Source organism: Symphalangus syndactylus, chromosome 14, assembly GCF_028878055.3.
Source record: "Symphalangus syndactylus isolate Jambi chromosome 14, NHGRI_mSymSyn1-v2.1_pri, whole genome shotgun sequence".
Taxonomy (NCBI): Eukaryota; Metazoa; Chordata; class Mammalia; order Primates; family Hylobatidae; genus Symphalangus; species Symphalangus syndactylus.
The window spans coordinates 62,914,537-62,937,960 of NC_072436.2; the positions used below are offsets into that span (position 1 = coordinate 62,914,537).

At 36.2% G+C, this 23,424-nt stretch overlaps 1 long non-coding RNA gene across 1 annotated transcript; it reads right to left on the reverse strand.

Annotated features, from left to right (window-relative positions):
- Window positions 1-1,634: 1,634 nt before the first annotated feature.
- On the reverse strand, window positions 1,635-19,987 carry LOC129461610 (uncharacterized). The gene is made up of 4 exons (XR_008650614.2): window positions 19,836-19,987; window positions 6,670-6,770; window positions 5,492-5,696; window positions 1,635-1,850 (listed from the first exon to the last, which is right to left on the reverse strand). It is a non-coding gene; the product is annotated as an uncharacterized lncRNA (long non-coding RNA).
- Window positions 19,988-23,424: the final 3,437 nt, after the last annotated feature.

Genomic DNA, 23,424 nt, shown 5'->3' on the forward strand with positions numbered 1-23,424 from the left:
AGGCAGACGCTGCCACACCTGGCTAATTGTGTGTGTGTGTGTGTGTGTGTGTGTGTGTGTATTTCAGTAGAGACGGAGTTTCACCATGTTGCCCAGGCTGATCTCGAACTCCTGAGCTCACGCAATCCACCCGGCTTGGCCTCCCAAAGTGCTAGGATTACAGACATGAGCCACCACGCCCGGCCACTTTATCACAATTTTTGCCTTTATTTTTCACTATCTCTATGGTTCTTTTGATAAAGGGAAGTTTTTAAAGTTTATATCTAGTCAAATGTATCAATATTTTAATTTATGGCTGAGTAGTATTCCATAATATATATATCATATTTTCTTTATCCAGCCCTCTGTTGATGGACATTTATGTTAATTCTCTATCTTTGCTTTTGTGACTAGTGCTGCAATAAACATATGAGTGCAGGTATCTTTTTAAATATAATGATTTTTTTTCCTTTGGGTAGATACCCAGTAGTGAAGTTGCTGGATCAAATGGTAGTTTGTTTTTATTTCTTTGAGGAATCTCCATACTGTTGTCCATAAAGTTGTACTAATTTACACTTCTACCAACGATGTATAAGTGTTATCTTTTCTTCGCATCTTTGCCAGCATCTGACTTTTTTAGACTTTTAAATAATAGCCATTCCGACTAGGGTAAGATGGCTATCTCCTGGTTTTAATTTGCCTTTTCTGATAATTAGTGATGTTGAGCATTTTTTTAAGTTGGTTGGCCGCTTGTATGTCTTCTTTTGAAAAAAGAAGAATTCAAACAACTCAAATAACCCCATTGAAAAATAGGCAAATGGGTTGTTTTGCTTGTTGAGTTCTTTGAGTTCTTTGTGGAATGCATAGTTTGCGATATTTTTTCCCATCTGTAGGTCATCTCTTTACTCTGTTGATTGTTTCTTTTGCTGTGCAGAAGTTTTTTTTAGTTTAATTGAGTCTCATTTTTCTATTTTTGTTTTTGTTGTATTTACTTTTGAGGACTAAGTCATAAATTCTTTGCCTAGCCCAATGTCCAGAAGAGGTTATTCCTAGTTTTTTCTTCCTGAATTTTTATAGGTTCAGGTCTTATGTTTAGGTTTTAATCCATCTTGAGTTAATTTTTGTATATGGTGAGAGATATGGGTCCAGTTCTATTTTTCTGCATAAGGCTATTCAATTTTCCCAGTACCATTTATTGAAAAGGATTTTTCCCCCAGTGTATATTTTTGTTGACTTTGTCAAAGATCATTTGATTGTAGGTATATGGCTTCATTCTGGTTTCTCTATTCTGTTCTATTTATCTGTATGTCTATTTTTATACCAGTATCATGCTGTTTTAGTTATTATAGCCTTGTAGTATAATTTGAACAATTGAGCTTATTTAAAGGGAAATTCGTTCTATCTTATCCATAAACAACTTTGTTTTCTTTTAACAATCATATATTCCATGTATCTATGTGTGTACATAAGAATACATATTTAATTTACATATATATGTAAATATATGTATATGACTATATAAAATGACCACTTATCAATATGTTCTTATGTCCAAAAATGAATATTTTTTTAAATGTTGAGGGACATGTGTACATCATTATGACAGATAGCAACGCTCTAATTTGGCATACTAACCTCTATTCCCACACGTGGCTTATGACATAATTGAAATAGAGTGTAGTGAAATTTTAGAGCCAGAAAATTACCTGTACGGTCCTTGTGTTCCTTCTTTGCTGGCATTCCATGTCCTAGCAAGAACTTCAAATGATATGAGTATGTATTAGTAAAGGTGACTCTTACTATTTCTTCAGGATAATTTGCTTGGAATTCTTTAATACTTTCCTCATCTGGCAGTCCCAAGACCTCTTTACCTTTTGTTACAAGAAGGGAATATTATTGTTAGTAAATTACTAGGAGACACAACTTCATGATGTCATGTTGAATTGCTTTTACTAGAGTTTTGTGGAAGTAAAACACAATCAAGTATTAACTTTCAGAAAGGTAGACTAAAATGTTGGGTGGGAGAGAAATTTCTAAAGTTCCATCTAGATACAATCAGAAGAAATACATTAAAATTAGTTATTTTATTTTCATATGTTGTGATTACTGAGCCAATTTCAATCACATACAATGTCCTACTATACCAATTAAACTGTTCAAAAATAATTAACATTCCTATAAATTTGAAATGGTAGATATAGAGAGATAGATATTTAAATTGCAATTAGGCACTGTTTTATATCAGGTGGACATACCTATACAAATTTATTTTTGTTTAATAATCCTGATGGTATGGTTAATAAGCTAAAAAAGGTGATAAATTTAAAAACATGTTAAGAAACTATGTTGACATCACTGAAAGAATCCCTCTTTTCTGTAGGTATTTTGTCCAAGGCCACATGATATTTTATTAATACTGAAAAATGAGATGAAATACAAGAAAAGTTCTGGATTGGGGTGGAAGTGTTGAAGATGAATGTAGAGGGAGCAAGAAGTATGTATTTTGATAGAATTAATTTTATTCTCACACTTACGTCATCATGAGCAAATTCCTTACCCTTTGTTACTCAATTTCTATATTTGTAAAATAAACTTAATAACCATTATTATTATAGAATATTAATAGAGTACAGAATACAGAATAATATCATTACAAAATATTCTCTTTTTACAGAATACAGTTTTTGTAGAAATATACCATATTGTAGCATTTAATGAATATTTATTATTATAATTGTGTGTGGTTTTGAATGAGGTAATGTTGAGCAGCAGAAGTTCCTGACATTGGGTCTTGTTATGCTCGTCTGTGAAACAGCAAGAACAGACACGTCTCAGGGCCGTTTAGGAGACTGGACCTTAGGTGGATAGTTCATATCACATTATAATCTTGAATCAGAAGTGGATTCAGTGTTGGTAGGTTAGATACGCAATATAGGCATTAAAATGTATGTGGAACTAATGGTGTGATGCTTGGTGAGGCGCCTTTGGAAAGCATATTTTGGATACCTCACAGGAAGGAAAAGTCCAACTTACTCTGGAAACTCTGGCCATCGGGACTCCAAATAGCAAGTGCATGAACTGGATTACTGGATACAGAATCCAGTGAAGGGGTCAGAATGCAGGCATAAGATTAATGATTACTTAAGCTGGAGTGGAATTTGGACAGAAGTTGACAAAGAAAGGAAAAAAGAGGTTACGCAGGCCTCCAGTGACTGGGTGGAGCAAGATGCATAGGTTCTCCTTAGGAGAACGCCCTTGGTGGGAATTATGTTGCTTAAAATGAATAGTCAGTGCCTTCTAAGTCAAATTTTTATATTCTTTTAAAAATTGGGATGTAATTCACATACCATAAAATTCACCCTTTTAATAATTTCATGGTTTTTAGGATACTTACACAGTTGTACAAGCTCGAAGTCACTTTAAAATTATAACTCAACTCATAATAATTCAACTCATCAAATAAAATCTCACTTTACATCCAACCATCATTTCTGATTTGAGGCTGCTGCCTAATACTGACATCCTGTAGATATAGTCTGACTGTTCCTGTACTTCTACCTCCATTTGTTAATGAGAATCATCTTTTAGTTTTGGCATAGTTGGCTTTCGATCAGTTAGGTTTCGTATAATCCAAAAGAGAATAACTAACCTCCTATTAACTTTATTGACAAATACATTGCTCGCATTATTTTTTGTAGTTATTCTGATTATAACAACTAAATATTTATACAGAAAAATCATGCCCATATGAATGTGGGTCTGATCTAATAGGACACACCTATCTGCCATTCTCTACAAAATTCTTAGTAGCCATTACATTTTTACTAGCTGATCAAGAAATCATCCTCCTAGTACCATTACCATGAGCATCTCAAATAAACAACTTAAAACTTATACTTACTATAGCACTGATTTTAATCTTTACCTTAGCCCTCGACCTAGCCTATGAATGAATGACAGGGCAATCACCACAGATTTCCCTTTGAAGTATGCATTTATAGTTGTAAAGGACACATGTTGTTTTTATCTGTTTACATCTAGTTCTTCTAGTAAAAACACACTATGATCCACATGGGATACTTCCCTTCCTCCACTCACATATCCTGTGGTTTTGATGTGGTTCATGACCTGGGAACTCAACAAGTGGGCAATGAAAATACTGCATATCCCCATCCAAAGAGATTAGTTCTTGGTGAACCAAGATCAACACTAACCCAAAGTCACCTATTTGTTCCTGTGGATAAAATCCTTGAAGTTATTGTGAACTATCAGAAATGATCTGTAATCTTTTCACTGGAGTTGCTAATCTGGGAGGGCTTAAATCTGGAGAGTCTGCAGACCAACTCTGCCTCTGGGAGAACCAACCTGTGAATGAAGCCAGCACACAAAGCTGTAGATCTGAGGGACAGAGACATACTTCTGTTGATGATAAACCTCTATCCTGCCTTGCATTAATACTCTGCTCCTTTAAGCTAGACAAAGGACTCTTTTTCTTAAGACAGATTGAGTTGGGCCTTTTACTCTCAACTGAAATATTTATGAAAAATATAGTATTTTTTTTATAGATTATTGTTAACTAGTCATGCTACTGATCTATTGAACACAAGGTCTTATTTCTTCTAACTGTAAGAGTTTATCGTTGCATAAATTGTTAAGCTTATTTTGCGTATGCTAATAATAAGGCTAAGAGAAGCTGATGCCTTTCAAAATGCACTCCAGACACATACATGTTACAGCAGTTCTGAGTGGACTCTCAGAACTACTTTTAATCAAATGTCCTCTGACTCTAAGTCTAGTTCTCTTGCCTTTGTACCAGGCTGCATCTCCTCTAATTTCAGAACATTTTTATGAAAATGATTGTTACAAAAATGATCTTTACCCTTCAGCTTTAAGGTACTCATTAAGTAACCTTAACCTTAACTCGACTTAACAACTACTTAACCTTAACTCATTAAGTACCTTAATGCTGAAGATGAAAATCTGACATACAGAATACTCAAAAGGAATATTCAAATAGAGCAAGGACATGTTTTTGGTGTTAAAAGGTAGGATTAAAATTCCTATAATTAAATTTAGGAAAGGAAGAGACCGGTTGTTCTTTGTCTATAAGAACAAGAAAACACTACAGCAACAGTTTCATTTTAGTGACAGTGCTTTCAGGGTCACATGTCAAGATATCCCTGAACACTACTGCTCTAAATGTGCACCAGTCTCTATAATTTCATGCTTCCTCAAATCCTATACCGGATCAACAAGTTTCTTTTTGAGAGACCGTGCACCCCAAATGGTAAACCCTTGTTTGGCAAGCTGTACATTTAGTTTTAACTTAGATAGTGAGTGGTGAGATGTTACTTCCGATAAATAAAGGGAAGATACATTCCCAATTCATGTACTCCAGAAAGTTTGACAATTAAGATTTATCAAACTGAAATACAAACTAATGCATAAATCTGCGGTCAAATAAACCAAATATTCACACCAGACATTCTTCTTAAGTAACTAGAAAACTTACCTGCCAGGAAGGGAGTAGAGGCTACTTTATTCATTATCTATTGGGTTGTGTTGTTGACAGGTGTGTATGCAACAGAAAATCTGGATTCATTAAATGTATCTACCCATCCCAGGTCCATGGTAAGCAGTGAAGAAAAATCATTTACTTGATGACTATGAGGATATATATACAAACAAAGTAGTAGGAGCAATGAGTTCAGCCATTCCTATATAATACAGGAAAATGGATAAGAAAAGTCTTATTTAAAATTAGTCATCCACAATCATTTTGTCATAAAGTTTGTCTCTTTTTTACTTTTCTAACTTCAATATATCCCATAGTATAAACTGTTTAAAGTCTGCTGAAAGTCTGTGTGTTTTAAGAGATAGTTCCAAGGCATAGCTAGCTTAGTAATGATATACTGGTTACATGCCAAGATTCTGGAATTTCAAACTCAACAGTATGCCAGTTTGTAAGGGCATTCTGATAATTCTAACAATCAGATAGTATCGGAGGGATAGTATCTTAATTAGTTATAAATCCTGATCACACGCAAACTCCCAATAAGAAATCACTTTATTTCCAAAATGCATGATCTTAGGGGAAAAAACTTTACAATGTATTTATAGTGGAATTCCAATTTAGTTAAAAATGCTACCTAGCTATATCTATCTGATTTTTTAAATATAGCAAAGTTTAATCAAATTTTTTATATGGTAAGATTATAAGAGCTAATGCTAATTTTCTTCATGGAATTTAATACAATTTCAACTTTTCCACTTTTTTGAAGAAAACTAATTGTTTCAAGAAGAGAAAAAGATCCCAAAGAGAAAATGCCAGCTACCCATTGTGGTGGGTTGGTTTGTTTACCATATCTTTGGAACGTCAGTGTCGTAACCCTAGTCTCCATGACTGGGGACACTAGTAACAAATGTGACCATTGGCCTTTAAAACACGTATTGGTTTCTCAATTGCTACCAGATTCAGTGGTTTCGGACCTCAATTTATGAGCCCGTGTCAATTGAAATGTCTTCAAACAGATTCACGGCCTGAAGAATAGCGTTTTCTGTTGTATAAAGGTGCTGTATTTTAGTGTTTTTGGCGTATGTGTCGGGGGAGATACACATGGCATAGATACCTCCCAGGCAACATGTATTTTCCCATCATAAATAGAGAATAACACGGATACTGAGTTGTACCATTAAGGACTCTCTTTTCGTTCTCCATTTTTTAAGAAAGTTCTTGCATAATAAGGCCCAAGTTTGTTGACACACACTGATCTTTCTCTTCCTTATCTTGTCTTGTTTAATGAAAAAGAAAGAAGATAAAATTAATATGAAGTTCTTAATAAGAAGAAATATCCTGCAAACAACAAAAAAGCGTAGCCTAATACTCCAGTGTTCCAAATGAGTGCGAAGAGTCTGAGGGTTCCCAAGTCAGCATTGTATTACTCCCATGCTCTCCTTCCTTCCCCACTTGCAGACTCTGTTTCATCATTTATTCGTGATGCCCTGTGCCAGTTATCAATTTACTGTCTCTCAGCCCTAAATTCACTCTGCATAGCCTCCTCTATAAAAATGGATCTGAATCCTTTAAGTACTTTCCTTTGCCAGCTGGCATGATGTTATGCTGTTTCAGCAGGGAGGATAGTAGAGACACTGCCATCCAGGTATCAGAATAGTTCGTTTGCCGAGTTGCTATAGAATGTATTTTTCCCCACTGAGTAAATTGTTTTCTCCAATGCAAAGTATCTAGAGTGTGCAGGATTCACTGTGTGTTTCCTCTAGCTCTTGACTTGGGTAGCAGTAGTATACCAGGAGCCCCAGATAGCTACAGCCCTTTCCTCAAATCTCTGTTTCCTTTGGCCGTCCTGTTGCAAAAGGAGTGCATTCCAGTACTGGTGTCCACAGCTTGCCATTCAGGCTTCTCTGCCATTCAGTGGGTTTCAACCACTTCTTATCCAATTGTCAATACCTTATCTCCTCATGTTTATTCTTCTTTGGATATTCTCCCTCAGCGCTAGGAAGCCCTCTTGAGCTCTCAGTCCATCTTTATAGTTATTCTCCTGTCACTATTCAATAGTTCTGTATATTAAACTTACTTCATTTAATTACTATGTAGTCTCTGTCCCCAGATTGCACCCACACCAACATCTACACATACACCACTCTTAATTTCAATAAATACATCCTTGAACAGCCAATTTAATGACTGTATAATATTTAGCTTAAGAACCTGAATAAATAATCTGTTTTAGGAATTGATCTATCTAAGACAATTTAATGGGATCTTTGTTATTTCTGGCAGAAATAATTGCTCTCTTTACTAATTTGTTGTGGGATTAAAGAAAATTTTATTTCCCTAGTGAAAGAAATTGTACTTTCCACTATCTTTCTTTGAAGAATTAAAATCTTAATATAGGATAATCACCATAGTTTGGCCTGGACGAAAGTTTTACATTGTCTTTTTAAAATGTCATTTTAAAATGGCATTTATTTATTGTTTCCATCTTTAAGAATTTATTTATGTTTATTATGCAGAGTCATCAGGAAAAATACACACATATTTGCATATGTATAATCTCTGTGTATGTGTATAGCTATACTTTTTTCTAAAATCATTGTAGCAATTTGTACTATGATAAGAAGTATTTCAAAATTCATCTTTTCCACATTCTTGTCTATAATGATATTGCCATTCTCTATAAGATTTTCTGGATTTTTCTTTAACTTACAATGCATAAATTCTTAAGAGAATATTGCTACTTTCCTAATAATGAAACAAAGTCAGATAATCTATAAAATTATAACTTTTCTTGGGTCTACCAAAGAGCTGAGATCAGAGGTAACTAGGTAAACTAAAGTCGAAAGGGTAAAAGCCTTCTCCAGGGATAAAAGGGACCCATGAACAGTTTCAGAATTGGTAGAGTATTAGAGAAAGACACTGCTACTATAAAAGCAGGTAAGGAGAAAGCAGCTGAAATATTAAATGTTTAATGGCTGAGTCTGGACGCTAGTCCTGGTACCCACAGCTTGCATGTTTGTTTACAATTACTGGGACCCCAGCACTTTTTTGTCAACTCTTTTTTATAGGCTTCACCTAGTATGCATTTAAAAAAATTAACAATAGCAAAGACTTGGAACCAACCCAAATCCCCATCAATGATAGACTGCATAAAGAAAATGTGGCATATATACACCATGGAATACTATGCAGCCATAAAAAATAATGAGATCATGTCCTTTGCAGGGACATGGATGAAGCTGGAAGCCATCATCCTCAGCAAAATAACACAGGAACAGAAAACCAAACACCTCATGTTCTCACTCATAAGTGGGAGTTGAACAAGGAGAACACATGGACACAGGGAGGGGAACATCACACACTGGGGCCTGTCAGGGTGAGAGGAAAGGGAAGGGAGAGCATTAGGACAAATATCTAAGGCATGTGGGGCTTAAAACCTAGGTGATGGGTTGATGGGTGCAGCAAACCACCATGACACATGTACATCTATGTAACAAACCTGAATGTTCAGCACATGTAGCCCAGAACTTAAAGTTATATATATATATATGCAAACAAGAGACCTGAAAGACCCCCAGTAGCTCACAGGCGACAAAATCTACCCATGTCTCAGAATATTTTTTCCAAAGGGCAAATCTAGAAGCCTTGGTAGAAGGACAGGAATCCCTGTCAGCCCCACAAAACAACCTGTTGTTGCATCTTGGGGAGGAGTTAAAGCAAAATTCAGCAGCTAATGAGGGGCAATCTGTAAACCACCAACCACCCTTTCCCACAACCTTTACTCCTGTTCCAAGTGAACTTCTGCTGCTAAGTTATGGGTAGAAGCAAAAAGCCACTTTGTGGAGGGAGAGGAAGGAAACCACGTCGCTCTATGATAAGCCTTGCACCTAGTAAAAAGCAACAGCCTGCTACCACTGCAGGTGGAGTGGGAAACTTCCAGTTCCCATTCCCAAACAAAGATAAGTTGCAGCTGAGATTTGCAACAAGGACCCAGCATGGATACAAAGCAGAGACAGGCTCTCAACACAGCAGGGGAAAGGAAGCTCTCACAAGTCCAGAACCTCTCAACAGATTCAAGGTGGGAATTGGCTGGTATGTAGGGAGAAAAACATGTTGAGGAAGCCCTATCTCAAGGGCCAGATCTATAGTATCTAATACTGAGGCTGGAGTAAGAAATCTTGAGTTCCTCCTACCCATATCTCAAGCACTGCACTGAGCAAAAAGCTATAGCAGTCTATGGATGGGGAAAGGGTAAGAGAATGGAGAGGGTCTCCTTTATGGCTTGGGTGCACAAGGCCTTAGAAAGTTGAGGGTGGAACAGGAACACAGAGAAAACAATTTACAGCTTCTCAGAGCCAAATTATGCACAAACATGGAGTGTGTAGGGTATCTCATTATTAGAATTTGTGTTGTCTTGTTTTTCGTAGAATTTGAGCATCTTCTTATATGTTGAATGGCTATTTAGACTTCCGGAAATAGCTTTTTGTACTCAGTTGATTTTTTTTTTTGGTCATACCTATTTGTAGGAGTTCATTATATATTCTAGATATTTGTTTGCTGCTAGTTATTAATTTTGTCAATCTCTAATTTTCTTTTATTGTATTCAAGTTTAAGTTTTGTTGTAGTCAAATTAAACAATCTTTTCCTTTGTGATGGCGTATTTGGTGTGTGTGTCCTATTTAGAAAGCACTTTTCTTTTCAGAAGTCATAAATACACATTCCTTCATATTCTTCTAACAATCTCAAGTATTTGTCAAGAGCACATGAAAGATGTACTCTTTCATACATCTGAGTTTATTTTTGTGTAAGACCTAAGAGAGTGACCTAAATCATTGGTGATGAGTTTTTTTCTTTCTGCATTTCTCCAGTAAATTGTTCCAACATGAACTACTTTCTGGTTTCTTCTTTCTGTATTCATTTGTTATTCCTTCTCTCTTAAATAGCAGATATGTGTGTGTTTGTGTTTGTGTGTGTGTGTATATGTGTGTGTGTGTCTGCATATGTATATATATTATGTGTGTATGCACTTTGAAGTATTCTATTTTTCAATGTATCTCTGTATATTTCTTGCACATAGTCTAGTTACTAGTAGTTACTAGAACTTCATAATAAGCCTTCATAAATGCTAGAACAGGGTCTTCATCTTATTTTTTTTCAAAATTGTCTTGGCTCTTCTAGAAGCTTACTATTTGTGACAGAAGCTGCTAGCTTTTTGCCAAAATTAATTAATTTATTAATTTATTAATTTATTTTTGAGATCGAGTCTCACTATGTGGCCCGGGCTAGAGTACAGTGGCGCCATCTGGGCTCACTGCAACCTCTGTCTCCCAGGTTCAAGCGATTCTCCTGCCTCAGCCTCCCGAGTAGCAGGGACTACAGGCACCTGCCACCATGCCCAGCTAATTTTTGTATTTTTAGGAGAGATGGGGTTTCACCATATTGGCCAGGCTGGTCTCGAACTCCTGACCTCATGATCTGCCCACCTTGGCCTCCCAAAGTGCTGGGATTACAGGCATGAGCCACTGTGCCCAGCTGCTTTTTACCAAAATTTATTACTTTTTCTTTCTGAGCACAGAGCTATACTCCATTCACAATGACATAAGATTGCTTTCTCGTCAATGGAATATAAGCAGAAGAAATAATGTGCCATTTCTAAGTCATAATATTAAGAAGTAGGTGAGTCTCTCTGTATCCTCTTTTCCCTTCTGCTAGGTAGATGCCTTAGAAGACAGCCGGCCAAAAGATGGATGGAATTCAGTTTCCTAGATTATCATAGGAAGAAAAACAGTGAATAGAAGCTGATATATTAGTTTAGTGAGCAAGAAATTATATTGTATTGGTCAGGCATGGTGGCTCATGCCTGTAATCTGAGCAGTTTGGGAGGCTGAGGCAGGTGGATAACCTGAGCTCAGGAGTTTGAGACCAGCCTGCGCAACATGGTGAAACCCTGTCCCTACTAAAAATACAAAAAAGTTAGCTGGGCATGGTGGCATGCACCTGCAATCCCAGCCACTCAGGAGGCTGAGGCAGGGGAATCGCTTGAACCTGGGAGGCAGAGGTTGCAGTGAGCTGAGATGGCACCACTGCACTCCAGCCTGGGCGACAGAGTGAGACTCCATCAAAAGAAAGAGAGAGAGACAGAGAGAAAGAAAGAAAATAAATTGTATTGTATTGTAGTTATTGTAGTTGAGCCATTAAATAATTTTTGTTAGATTTATTCTACAGCTCAATTTATATTAGCTACTTATACTCTTCTAAATGTACATTGGAAACATTTTGGCAAGTTTCATGATAAATAAAGATCTGATTACTATTGCATTAAATTTATTAACTCAGATATAATTAAAATGTTTATGGTATTGAGTTTTCTTCTACATGGACATGAGATATTTTCTTATATTCTTTTGTGATTATGATTATATCTAATATAATCTACTAACATGTAAATTAGATTGATGTTTTCTCTCCTGTTTTCCAGCAAATACTATAATTTGTCGTAAGGTATTTTTTAATATTGCTTAATCGAATTTGCCAATATTTTACTTGGGATTGTTTATAATCATAAATTACAGTGTACTATAATTTAATTGTGTATACAGTGTGCTTGTCTGCTTTTAGCCTCAATGCTTTGTTAGCTTTATTATGGCTAGCATTTTCTCTTTTTCTGTTCTCCAGGGCAGTTTGTAACACATGGAAGATCTGATCTTAGAAGGCTAGTAAACTTGCTGATAAAACCTGATGCACCTGTTGTTTCTGGGATAAGGATGGGCTAGATTATCATTGCTGTTAACGAAGGTTCAATTAATTAAATATGACTGGCCTATTCAAGTTGTCTGTTTCAACTTGATCCAATTTTGATAATTTTCACTGAAAAGTGTTCATTATATTTAGATTATTTATTTATTTATTTATTTTTATTTTACTTTATGTTCTGGGATCATGTGCAGAATGTGCAGGTTTGTTACATAGGTATACATATAACCATGGTGGTTTGCTGCACCTATTAACCCGTCATCTAGGTTTTAAGCCCCGCATACCTTAGGTATTTGTTCTAATGCTCTTCATCTCCTTGCCTTCTACTCCTCAACAGGCCCTGGTGTGTGTTGTTCCCCTCTATGTGTCCATGTGTTCTCATTATTCAACTCCCACTTATGAGTAAGAACATGTGGTGTCTGGTTTTCTGTTCCTGTGTTAGTTTACTGAGAATGATGGCTTCCAGCTGCATCCATGTCCCTGCAAAGGACATGATCTCCTTTTTTATGGCTGCATAGTATTCCAAGGTGTATATGTGCCACATTTTCTTTAGCCAGTCTAACATTGTTGGGCATTTGGGTTGGTTCCAAGTCTTTGCTGTTGTAAATAGTGCTGCAATAAACATTATGTGTGCATGTGTCTTTATAGTAGAATGATTTATATTCCTTTGGGTATATACCCAGTAATGGGATTGCTGGGTCAAATTGTGTTTCTGATCCTAGATCCTGAGGAATCGCCACACTGTCTTCCACAATGGTTGAACTAATTTACACTCCCACTAACAGTGTAAAAGTGTTCCTATTTCTTCACAGCCTTGTCAGCATCTATTGTTTCCTGACTTTTTAATAATCACCATTCTGACTGGCATGAAATGATATCTCATTGTGGTTTTGATTTGCATTTCTCTAGTGATCAGTGGTGATGAGTTTTTTTTATTTGTTTGTTGGCCACATAAATGTTTTCTTTTGAGAAGTGTCTGTTCATATCTTGTGTCCACTTTTTGATGGGATTGTGTGTTTTTGTCTTGTAAATTTGTTTAATTTCCTTGTAGATTCTGGATATTAGCCCTTTGTCAGATGGATAGATTGCAAAAATTTTCTCCCATTCTGTAGGTTGCCTGTCCACTCTGATGATAGTTTATTTTGCCGTGCAGGTGCTCTTTAGTTTAATGAGATCCCATTTGTCAATTTTGGCTTTTGTTGCAATTGCTTTTGGTATTTTAGTCATGAAGTCTTTGCCCATGCCTATGTCCTGAATGGTACTTCCTAGGTTTTTTTCTAGGGTTTTTATGGTTTTGGGTTTTACATTTAAGTCTTTAAAACATTTTGAGTTAATTTTTGTATAAGGTGTAAGGAAGGGGTCCTGTTTCAGTTTTCTGCATATGACTAACCAGCTTTCCCAGCACCATTTATTTAACAGGGAATCCTTTCCACATTGTTTGTTTTTGTCAGATCTGTCAAAGATCAGATGGTTGTAGATGTGTGGTGTAATTTCTGAGGTCTCTGTCCTGTTTCATTGGTCTATATATCTGTTTTGGTACCAGTATCATGGTGTTTTGGTTACTGTAGCCTTGTAGTTTAGTTTGAAATCAGATAACATGGTAAACTAAAAAATCTAGAAGAAATGGGTAAATTCCATGACACATACACCCTCCTAAGACTAAACCAGGAAAAAGTCAAATCCCTGAATAGGCCGATAACAAGTTCTGAGATTGAAGGAGTAATTAATAGCTTACCAATCAAAAAAAGCCCAGGACCAGACAGATTCACGGCTGAATTCTACCAGTGGTACAAAGAGGAGCTGGTAGCATTCCTTCTGAAACAATTCCAAACAATCGAAAAAGAGGGATTCCTCTCTAACTCATGTTATGAGACCAACATCATCCTGCTACCAAAACCTGGCAGAGACACAATAAAAAAGGAAAATTTCAGACCAATATCCCTGATTAATATTGACGTGAAAATCCTCAATAAAATACTGGCAAACCAAATCCAGCAGCACATCAAAAAGCTTATCCACTATGATCAAGTCGCTTCATCCCTGGGATGCAAGGCTATTTCAATATATGCAAATCAATGAATGTAATCCATCACATAAACAGAACCAATGACAAAAACCACATGATTATCTCAATAGATGCAGAAAAGGCCTTTCATAAAATTCAACATCCCTTCATGTTAAAAACTCTCAATAAACTAGGCATTGATGGAACATATCTCAAAATAACAAGAGCTCTTTACTACAGAGCCATAGCCAATATCATACTGAATGGGTAAAAGCTGGAAGCATTCCCTCTGAAAACTGGCACAAGGATGCCCTCTCTCACCACTCCTATTCAACATAGTATTGGAAGTTCTGGCCAGTGCAGTCAGGCAAGAGGAAGAAATAAAGCGTATTCAAATAGGAAGAGAGGAAGTCAAATTGTCACTGTTTGCCGATGACATGATTCTGTATTTAGAAAACCCCGTTGTCTCAGCCCGAAAACTCCTTAAGCTGGTAAGCAACTTCAGCAAAGTCTCAGGATACAAAATCGATGTGCAAAAATCACAAGTATTCCTATACACCAACAATAGACAAGCAAAAAGCCAAATCATGAATGAACTCCCGTTCAAAATTGTTTGTTTGAAATAAACATACATGGTTTAATAAACAAAGAGAATAAAATACCTAGGAATACAACTTACAAGGGACGTGAAGGACCTCTTCAAGGAGAACCACAAACCACTGCTCAAGGAAATAAGAAAGGACACAAACAAATGGAAAAACATTCCATCCTCATGGATAGGAAGAATCAATATCATGAAAATGGCCATACTGCCCAAACTAATTTATAAATTCAATGCTATTCCCATCAAGCTACCATTGACTTTCATTGCAGAATAGAAAAAACTACTTTAAATTTTATGTGGAACCAAAAAAGAGCCCGCGTGGCCAAAACAATCCTAAGCAAAAAAAACAAAGCTGGAAGCATCATGCTACCTGGCTTCAAACTATATTTAGATTTATTAGCATGAATTTAAAATATCTATAACTAAAAATACTTTTAAAAACCTATTATATATGGATGTGTTTTTTCTTCTATTTTTAAGCTTCTTTTTATTTTTATTCATTAGTCTTGCTAGAATTTTGAATGTATTAATGGCCTTTTAAACAAAACAGCAGCGTTACTGTTTCGTCATTTTGATTATTTACTATGTTTTCTAATTTATTAATTTATCTTCTTACTTTTTACGGTTTTATTTCTACTCTTTTGGGGGTTTGTTTTGCTGCTTTTTCCTTTGGCTTCTTGGCTGAAATAGTGAACTAATGTTAGCAGAGTGGCTGAGAAAATGGATTCTGGAGTTGGGTGATTGATTGCATCAGTGACCCAATTATCCATCTCTGTCTGTGTCTACCCTTTGTTTGGTAATTTTGGAGTTTTTGTCATCAAGGCAGGCTAGTACTTGGGCCAAGAGAAGAAGGGAGGTGTGATGACGCATCAGTTCTGAACCTCAGCCTCCTTAGACCTTGAGTGTATCTGCTTGCTTTTTTGTTTCTTCCGTTGCTGTGAGAGCAGACCTGGCCTAGCCTACTGCAGAATGAAACCAAGCTGAGTCCTTTCAGTCATCCAGTTGAGAGTGCTAGCCAGTCCCCTCCCAGAGATACCATCAAGCCTATCCAAGATCAGCAGTTTCTTAGGAACCACTGCAGACACCGCAACTACAAATGCTTATTGCTGCGTGTTATTATTTGGGTTTATTTCCTTTTTGCTATGTAACATAAATGTGACAATAGACCATAAGTATGTTACTTAGGATTACCTCTTTAGCATTCACTATATTGAAGTTTCTTTGTTTTTAGTGACTTTTTGTTTTTGATTTCTAACAATTATATTGTGATCAAAGAAATGATTTCTCAGTAAGATACTGCTTCTTTAAAATTCCTTAAGACTTCCTCAGTGGTGCAGCATATTTTAATATTTGAAAGTGTTCCACGTGCACCTAACATACCTGTAACTCACCATTTAGGTGAAGTGTTTTGTACATATCTATTCAATCTTTTTCATTGTGTTCTTCAAATCTTCAGCATCCTTTCTAATGTTATATTTACTAGATCAATCATTTCATAGTAGAGTTCAATTAAATATTTCCACTCTAATAATAGGTTTGGCAATTTCTTATTATATCTCTGTTAGTTTTCAGCATGTGCATTTAAAATCTAGGTAGCTAGGTGCATAAAACATTGCTTTTTTATGTTTCAGTAATAGGTTGCTTCTATTTCTGATAATAACATGGAGACACTAGGTTTCTCTAGGTTAATATTTGCCTGAAGTATCTGTTTCTATCTCTTTGTTGTTAACCTTTTGCTGCATTTTTAAATATTTGGTTAATGTATAAAAAACTCATCAATGCATTATGTTTAGAAATCTAAACTGATAGATAACTATATTTTAAGAGGTTCATTAAACCATGTATGAATTTTTGTTTTGGATGATCTCTCATTCTGTCTTATTCTCATGTTAAACCTACTTTTCCTTTGCTTCTAATTTTGTCTACATCTTTACCTTCTATTGAATTGAAAATGTTTCCTTCCCTTCTCCATTTCTTCTCCTGTCCCAAAGATATAAAAGGTGGTTACATGTCTTTTATGGCTACTCTTAAATACTTTTCTAAGGAACTATAACTTATTTTATGAAAACTCAAAAGTATTTATTATCTCTCTTCTCTTTTTACAAACAAATGCCTTCTAGATATTTTAACACTCTGCTGAATTCCAACCTAGTTATCCTGGTTATTTATTTATTTTTTTATTTTTATTTTTATTTTTGAAATGGAGTCTCGCTCTGTCGCCCAGGCTGGAGTGCAGTGGCACGATCTCGGCTCACTGCAAGCTCCGCTTCCCGGGTTCACGCCATTCTCCTGCCTCAGCCTCTCCGAGTAGCTGGGACTGCAGGCGCCCGCCACCATGCCTGGATAATTTTTTGTACTTTTTGTAGAGACGGGGTTTCACCATGTTAGCCAGGATGGTCTCAATCTCCTGACCTTGTGATCCGCCTGTTATTGTGTAGAAATGTGATTCAATTTTCAATTTAAAGAACATACAAAGTAGATTCATTTTTTACCATCAAATGTCTATTAACTTTGCCAATGAATTATGCATTTCTGTAGAGATGCTGTGATATATTTGGGCTTGTGCACGAGGTGGAGTGTAGAAATTCCTCCTGTACAGGGCTTGCATTGGCTGCAGCTGCTTTAAGAACCCAGAAACTTTTGTCCTCTCTGTAGGCTAGCTCACTGTGAAAATATCCCATGGATTTTACCTAAAATTGCTTACAGAGAGTGGTATTATACTTCTATAGATAATTGCATCAGTAACCAGAGAGGAGAAGTACAGCAGTAGACTACCCTCTACCCCCTGGTAGGAGTAGTAGCACATCACAGTTTCAGCATATTCAATCTTGAGCAAAGAACATGATGTGATTGTTTGTGGGTATGTCTGTATATGGGGGGTGATTTTGTAGGGGAATTTATACATACAGTTTATTGCAGCAGGCAAATAAAATACTTCCCAGAAGAAGATAATTCAGTGCATAATAGGAGCAACACATCTTTCCATAACTTCAATCAACCGCTGCTACACAAATATGATTTGCTAAGCCACTCCTGAAAACTGTAGGACTAGAGTGCTTTCAAATGGTCTTTGCTGTGGGAGAAAACAGGGTACCTAAGCTGAATTATAGAAAGTAAAGAGATTGTGGAAGGTACCATCATCATTTTTCTGGGAAGCATGTGAAGGACATGACTTGGAAGAATGGGTCCAGACTTTTGAGCACAAAGCCAGCAGCTGCACCCTGAAGACCATCATTTGGCTCATAAGGCCTGACTTCTGAGGAGACAAGATCTCCCTCTGTATGCATGCCATGTTGGCCATGCAGTTTCTATGAACTCCTCCATAGTGATGAGAAGTGAATGAGCCCCAACTAAATCCATCATCTCATTTATGGGACAGGATCACACACAGGGTGGTGCTACTTTCTAGAGCCAAAGCTCAAGTAAGGTGTCCAGGGGTCAGTTGCAACAGAAGGCACATTAGGCACAGCAGTCTCAGAGAACACTGCTAGAAAAAGAACCTATACATGGCCATGTAATGAGGCTGAGGGGCAAGCCTAAGTGGAAGCAGACCAAGTAAAGAGATCAGAAAGCCACTGGAAAGAGAAGAGGGAAAGACAGTTCCAAGAGTAAAGCAGCCTAGGTTAAGGTGCAGAAAATTCAGCATGGCTACTTTTAGGAGAGCTGTGCAAGGCTCTCTTTACCTAAAATCACCCTCCGTATACAGACATACCCACAAACAATCACATCATGTTCTTTGCTCAAGATTGAATATGCTGAAACTGTGATGTGCTACTACTCCTACCAGGCGGTAGAGGGTAGTCTACTGCTGTACTTCTCCTCTCTGGTTACTGATGCAATTATCTATAGAAGTATAATGCCACTCTCTGTAAGCAATTTTAGGTAAAATCCATGGGATATTTTCACAGTGAGCTAGCCTACAGAGAGGGCAAAAGTTTCTGGGTTCTTAAAGCAACTGCAGCCAATGCAAGCTCTGTGCAGGAGGAATTTCTACACTCCACCTTGTGCACAAGCCCAAATATATCACAGCATCTCTACAGAAATGCATAATTCATTGGTGAAGTTAATAGACATTGGCAAAGAGGATGATCTCCTCACTATGGAATTAGCTACAGTCTTAGGTAGCATGCAAACTCCAGTCTGACTCGAATCCCGTATATCTTTCGTCGTAAAGTATTATTGCCAACTTTGTTTCTTTCCAATTTTTATATGTTCTGCAGTTTATATAAAGGCTAGCAAAAACATGAATTCTTTATTATACATATGGCAAATAGTCTCAAATTGTAATGACTCATTTTTATCCTCTTATACTGTTGTAAAATTCAGAACAAAATGTATTCACTATAGGAGCGCGAAAATTCTTTTTACCAATGTACATTTTAAATAACATTGTGATAAAGAGAAGCCACATATTTCACATTCTGATTCAACTCACTGTATCCAATGAGTAAAAGATCCTAGAAAGAATCTTGCATTTCTAAAATTCTTATAGCCTAAGAGTGAGCAATAGGAACAATAAAAATATTTCTGTAAGTGCTCTTGGTAAACAGTCTTAAAGTCAGAAGAACACTTCTCCAAAAGGCCCTATATTATTGTGCAATCAAAGTAGATAACTTTAACTTCAAAAACAGCTCAGTCTTCCAACACAGTTCTTAAAACTCTAAGATCTTCACAAAAATTTTTTAGCCAATTTAAACTTATTTCTACCCTCAGTTATGTTTAAAACAACGTAATGGTTGCATAATTTTTTAAAAAATGTTCTAACTCAATATTTTTATCCATCTAATATTAATTATCAGATATAAAATCTTCAAAATAGCCCAATATTTTTCAAAATAATTTCCCCATAGATGATTGTCATTCAGTTTATAAAGGTTTATTTATAATTTTGTGATAGGAATAAGAAAAAAAACCTCTGAAACAAACACACACACAAAAACAAAATACAAAACAAAACAGAAAAAATACAATGAACTTACTTCTGGGAAAATTGAAGCAAGGAATCTAGAGGTATGTTTTATCCACTGAGCTCCTTGTTTAGAAGAAAATTATTCATATTTTTTCCTGGTCTCTACCATGTATCTAGAATTTGCTTTAACTGTTTGACTTCTGTGGAAAGTTTCTGTGAAGGCTGCTTTCAGAGTGGAGGTTATGATCTCAATTCTGTAGGCCCTGCCAAACATCACATTCGCGTGATCATGCTTGGACTGTTTGTCTTCTCATTGATATTTGGCCAGTTCCTGCGGAGCAGTGGCATTTATACTGGGTTGCCTGGCTATATCATATTATAGGGAGCAATTTCTCTTTTATGTCCAAGATTATTGTGGCTAATATCAAAATTTAAAGTGCTGTCTTTAAGCCATGAGAAAGTAAATAGCTTAATCAAAGAAAAGCTCTTCTCTCCACCCAGAGCTCTAGTCTGCTTAATTGACAGCTTTACCTAGATAATCAAAATTTTCATTCCTCTGCTTCCCAGCTTCATTTTCACTCAGTTCAGACTATTTTCCAATTTATTTGACCCATGGATTAATCAGAACTGTGCTTAATTTCCAAGTGTCTGAAGATTTTCTTATCTTTTGGTTATTGATTTCTAGTTTAATTCAATTATACTTAGAAAAAATATTTTGCATGTCAAATTTGTTAAGGTTTATTTGATGACCCAGGATATGATCTATCTTGGCAAATATTCCATAGGCACTTGAAAAGTTGTATATTTTTTTGGTGTTGAGTGGAATATTATATATCTATTACATTTAGTTGGTTGATGATATTGTTCAGTTTTTTCTGTATTTTTCCTAATTTTCTGTCTCCTAGTTCTGTTGATTACTAAGAGAGGAATGTTGAAGATTTTAACAAAAATTAGGGACTTTTAAATTTCTCCCTTTAAAACTATCATGTTTTGCCTGATGTATTTTGCAACATTTGGACTTGTTATGTCTTTTGGTGAATTGACCCGTTTATCATTACATAATGTTAATCTTTATCTCTAGTAACTTTTGTGTTCTAAAGTCTACTTTGTTTCATATTAATAATATAGCCATTCTTACTTTCCTGTGATTATTGTTTTCATGGTATTTTGTTTTCATCCTTTTATTTTTATCGATACGCACATACACACACACACACACACACACACACACTATATGCTTTCAGAGTGGCAGTTATGATTTCAATTCTGTTGGCCCTGCCAAACATCACATTCATATTATATGTGTGTGCGTGTGTGTGTATGTGTGTGTGTGTGTCTGTGTTTGTTATTATTATTATTTTTTTAAGATGACAGTCTTGCTATGTTGCCAAGGCTGGACATGAACTCCTGGGCTCAAGTGATCTTCCCATCTCATACTCCTGAGTAGCTGAAACTACGGATACATGCCACTATACCCAGCTCTAAATTGTATTTCAAGTGAGTTTCTTGTAGACGGCGTATAGTGGAGTCATGTGTTTGGTTTTTAAAATCCAATTTGACAATGCATGTCTTTTAATGGGTGTATTTAAATTATTTTCATTTTATTTAGCTATTGATTTTTAAAATTTAGGTCTGCCATTTTGTTATTTGCTCTCTTTTCTCTCTGGTTTTAATTCTCCTGTTTCCCATTTTCTGCTTTCTTGTTGGTTATTTGAAATTATTTTTTAGTATTGCATTTCAACGTATCTATTATGTTTCTTAACTATATCTATTTGTGTAGTTATTTTAGTGGTCACTCTCAGGATTACAAAAGTCATACTTAATTTGACATACTTTACCCAGAATTAATATTTCTTCATTTTAAGTGGGATATATAAACCTTACCCTTATATACAGACAAAATAGGAAGGAGGCCAACAAGGGTGCTACTCAGTAACTACAACCAGAAGGGGAAGAAATAGAGGACTAAGAGGCTGAACGTGGTCTCCATCACCCCAATAAAAAGTCATGATCTCTTGCTCAGCTCCTAGTCCTGAGCTACTTTTCAGATACAGAACCTATTGATTAAAAAACTAGTCAGACCCCTAGAAGAAAAGATCTTGCAACATCTTGACAAGTATATACTGTGGTGATTATACTTCCTAGTCCTCCCTCAAAGGGACCTATAGCCATTAGTTAGGTGATTATACACTGAAGAAAGAAAAATCCCCAGACATGTCAAGAGTGGTTGGGCATAGAGTCAGAGTGGACATTGATAACTGGAAACCCAAAATTTCACCAAGGCCCTGCAGCTAGATTGAGAATATAGAGCCAAGGTCATAAATGGAGTTCTGGTTAACAAGCAGCTCTGCCTGGTCTCACTGGACTTATGGACATACCCAGTGGTCATTTGTCTGTCGCAAAATGTGCTGTTAGAATTGACATATCTGGTAGTTAGAATAACTTCCATGCTGAGTCCTTGGCCTGTAGGGTAAAAACTATCATAATGCAGAAGGGAAAGTGGGCACCTTTGACAGTTCTCCCAACTTTATCCCCAGCCATGACACTTAATCAAGAACGGTATTCCATAAGGGGAGAACGAACGCAGAGACCAATGCCACCATTAATGACATAAGGATGAAAGGCAGTGGTGCCTAGCACACCTTAATTTAATTTGCCAGCCTGATCCTTGCAGAAGCCAGAAAGATTCTAGAGAATGCTTAGACTATCTCAAGCTCAAACAACTAGTAGTCCTAGTTAGAGTGCTTTGTCAGACATGGTATCTATTCCTAGAGCAGATACATGATTTTTAGCCAGCGATTAGTTAGATGCATTCTTTTCTATCCTGATTAGAAAAGAGCGTCAAAAACCGTGCACAATCAGATAGATTAGGTAATATTATTTCTTTACAGATTTTCCTCCTCAGTGCTCTATTGACCCCCTAGCTTTTGTTATAATATAGTCTTAAGAGGTCTGGACCATGTAGACATCCACAGAATATCATATTGACACATTTATGGCATCATGCTGATCAGACAAGATGAGCAAGAGGTGACTAGTATGCTGGAGGTTTTGGTAAGATACATGTTTTAGAAAGTGGGCGATAAACCCTGTGAAGATTCTGGAGGTTTTCACTTCAGCAAAGGTTTTATGGATCCAGTGGCTAGGCGTGCTTTGCCTATCTCCTTCAAAGTAACAGAAAAATTGCTGTATCTTGCAGCCCCAATCAATAAGAAGAAAGGTCAGCATCTGTGATGTCTCTTTAGGTTCTAATGGCAACACATTCAAAGGCTGGTTATATATATTATATATGTTATATATATAATATGTATTATATAATATATATAACTATATTACATATTATATACTATATATACTGACTCAGTATGTACAATATATATTATATATAATTATATTATATATTATATTAAATTATATATATATTTTTATTATACTTTAGGTTTTAGGGTACATGTGCACAATGTGCAGGTTTGTTACATATGTATCCATGTGCCATGTTGGTTTGCTGCACCCATTAACTCGTCATTTAGCATTAGGTATATCTCCTAATGCTGTCCCTCCCCCCTCCCCCCACCCCACAACAGTCCCTGGAGTGTGATGTTCTCCTTTCTGTGTCCATGAGTTCTCATTGTTCAATTCCCACCTATGAGTGAGAACAT